Source organism: Saccostrea cucullata, unplaced genomic scaffold (genome assembly GCF_032062105.1).
Source record: "Saccostrea cucullata isolate Sc308-1 unplaced genomic scaffold, CSIRO_AGI_Scuc_v1 ctg3185, whole genome shotgun sequence".
In the NCBI taxonomy this organism is placed as follows: domain Eukaryota; kingdom Metazoa; phylum Mollusca; class Bivalvia; order Ostreida; family Ostreidae; genus Saccostrea; species Saccostrea cuccullata.
In genome coordinates, this window is record NW_026922347.1 from 92,172 (window position 1) to 95,996 (window position 3,825).

Here is a 3,825-nt window from a genome sequence, read left to right on the forward strand (position 1 = left end):
ATACTGATATAATTGTCTCAAAACCTACACATCAAATAAACAATTTGAAGGAACTAATCGTAGTCATTTTACCAGTATATAGTTAGGGACGAGCCCTTCATTTACTGCCGAGGAAAGAAGAAGATCAACTTGCATATGGATTTTCAAGAGATCTCGAAAGAAACTTTTCTTAAAAACCGTCATTTTTGGCACACCATTTGTCAATATGCACGGATACATTTCACTTTTCTTTATTTTCAAAAGTTCCTCAGTGTCACAACGATCCTTAATAATGACTATGTACTAATTTTCAAATTATGTATTTGTCTTTTAATTAATTTTTTACGTCGATGAAAAAGTAAAAGAGTGATGATATTTATACATGTATATTCATATATATTTTCGTTATCTTCACCTTTCCATTAGGAATAAAGACAGACGTTAGAGCATTTCAGCATTAATTATAATAAAGTGTAGATTGTATCAATATGTATATTTACAAAGATAACACATGTGAAAAGGGAATCTTTTGTAATCCTGGCCGTTATTGCTAATTTCTTATTTGTTATGTATTCCATTTTATCATTCATTAGGACTTTCAATTACGGCAAATCACTCCCCTAAATTCTACAGATATCTTGGACGACATATCGCAGACATGAACCATTCAGCTATGAAGATTGAAAACACGTATTTAGCCGCAGAACTGTAGCGTTATGGTATTATATCTTAAGATTTGACCATAACGCTACAGATCCTGTAATGCAAAAAAAAAAAACAACAAACAAACAAATAAAAAAACGTGCAATTTACGGCGTAAAATATTTTTCGCACTGTTTGGGAGAATTACTCCACTTTCCGAAATTTGTCAATCAACAACCTTTCCATGCATAATTCTAAACACCAAGACTTTGGTAGAGGCGGCCATAAGGGTTGCGAAGTGTATAAAATATATAGATATAAGAAATGGTCATTTTAGAGAACACTGTACCAGAAGTTATTAATTATAACATGTTGATGGATGCTCTTTTAGAAAATTTAAGGCTTAATTTTTAATTAAGTTGTAAGATATCAAAAGAGTCCAGAGGTATGTAATGTTTGCTTCATCTTCCTCCAACTTTAAAAAAATATAGCCATTCTAATTCATACATTTGATAAATTTCATAAATCGGAAGTTATATTTAGTTTTTAGTTACATGCATATTTTTGGGAATGGGTGGGTCATTACTTGGGATATCATGAATTACAGTAATCTGCACTAGTAAAAAACAGACGAATGTCAATGCCAGTTTTCACTTAATTTTAACTGAATAATTAGCTCAAAATTTTGTAGAACTAAAGTAGTCGTATGCAAATGATACATGTTTATGCTCAATGTGCTATGTAGTAAAAACCGTTTCCATTGTATGTTCACTATTTACATTCTAAATGAAAGATGTTTTACACTTCTGATATTTTCATTTTAACTTCCACAAAATGTGCAATTTTGCATGACAGCATGCTGCATGTATACACAAATGGATAATAAACAGGAAATGACACGTGTCGTAAACAGTCGGTGTGGAGATGAATTCTTGAATATATGTGTATATAACGCTTAGGCTGAAATTCCGATGGGTGTGAGAATATCCTACGGCCAATATATTTTCAAAGGTGTGAAACCTGAATTTGAAACCTCTGATTTGATTGACAGGTCAGCTACCTGTGCTACATGATAATCTGAATTTGCATGCTTTGAAGACACATGCGTCAAACACTTTAGTGTACATGTACGCGCCTTGTACACACTCGGGTTTGAAAAACTGATAGTGTTTGCAGGGACTCATATGTTTTCTAAATATTTTCATTTATTCCTTTAGTGTATTGGAATTGCTTTTTAATAAAATTTAAAGCATAAATAATATAATTTTAATAAAGAGACAAAAAAAAAAAAAGAAAAAAAAATTATTTCAAAGAATGTTTCCATTATCATGTTGAACTGCATGAGTAAATCGACAATGGTGTGTTCCCTTAAATGGCCATATCTTTTTTATTTTCAAATAAATTAAGACAAATTTGGCATTATTTTTCTTGTTAAAGCATGATCTTTCTAAATCATAAAAGATTTAAAGTCAAAAAGCCAAAAAAAAAAAAAAGAAAAAAAAATTATTTCAAAGAATGTTTCCATTATCATGTTGAACTGAGTAAATTGACAATGGTGTGTTCCCTTAAATGGCCATATCTTTTTTATTTTCAAATAAATTAAGACAAATTTGGTATTATATTTCTTGCTAAAGCATGATCTTTCTAAATCGTCAAAGATTTAAAGTCAAAAAGCCAAAAAAAAAAAAAAATTATTTCAAAGAATGCTTCCATTATCATGTTGAACTGAGTAAATCGACAATGGTGTGTTCCCTTAAATGGCCAAATCTTTTTTTATTTTCAAATAAATGAAAACAAATTTGGTATTACTTTTCTTGTCAAAGCATTATCTTTCAAAATATGAAAAGATTTAAAGTCAAAAAGCAAAAAAAAAAATTTCTCTCGCAGAATGCTTCCATTATCATGTTGAGAACTGAGTAAATCCACAATAGTGTGTTCACTTAAATGGCCATATCTTTTTTATTTTCAAATAAATGAAAACAAATTTGGTATTATTTTTCTTGTCAAAGCTTGATCTTTCTAAATCATAAAAGGTATAATGCCAGAAAGCCCCTCAAAAAAATTTATATCTCAAAGAATGTTTCCATTATCATGTTGAACTGAGTAAATCAACAATGGTGTGTTCCCTTAAATGGCCATATCTTTTTTATTTTCAAATAAATTAAGACAAATTTGGTATTATTTTTCTTGTTAAAGCATGATCTTTCTAAATCATCAAAGATTTAAAGTCAAAAAGCCAAAAAAAAAAAAAAAAAAAAAAAAAAAAAATTATTTCAAAGAATGTTTCCATTATCATGTTGAACTGAGTAAATCGACAATGGTGTGTTCCCTTAAATGGCCATATCTTTTTTATTTACAAATAAATGAAAACAAATTTGGTATTATTTTTCTTGTCAAAGCAGGGGATGACAAATCCCACTGCCCGACGCCCGGGGCTAGTGAATTTTAGGGTTGGGCAAGTGAAATTTTATCAACAACTTGCCCGTGGGCAAGTGACTTAATCAATTATCAAAAATAAAATCAATATTTATGCCAATTTTAAACTCAGTATTTGTCATTCTCTTTTTTGAAATATTTATAGCGAGCGTCGCGAAGCTCTAACGACAACGCCTGGGCGAAGAGAAAAAATCAGACTACTGCACATTCATTCTTTAGAATTTTTTACCGTAGAAATTTTGACCCACAATGCATCACTTAGTAAAGTTGCGTTCTCACGAGAATGACGGCAAATGTTTAACAAAAAGTTTACTTGCTTTGATTAAATGGATACATATTGAAGATAAATAGTAAACGTAACCTTTTTCATTATCTTTCATCACTATTCATTTTTTTCTTGGTATTTTGTAACTTACATACAACGTCATGTGACGTCAGAGTCTAGACACACCAAATGTCACGTGCGGTTTGATGAGCCCGCTCTAAATTAAAACATGAGAAGAGTTTGCGCTCACTCTAACGGTCGCACCATCAACATATTAAATACAGTATAAGTTAATGGTAGGGCAGGCAGAAATTCAGGTAGGGCAAGTAAGTTTTGACCATGCACTTGCCCTTGGGCAAGTGCCTTAAAAATCTATTTGTCAGCCCCTGGAAAGCTTAATCTTTCTAAATCATAAAAGGTATAATGCCAGAAAGCCCCTCAAAAAAATTTATATTTCAAAGAATGTTTCCATTATCATGTTGAACTGAGTAAATCGACAATGC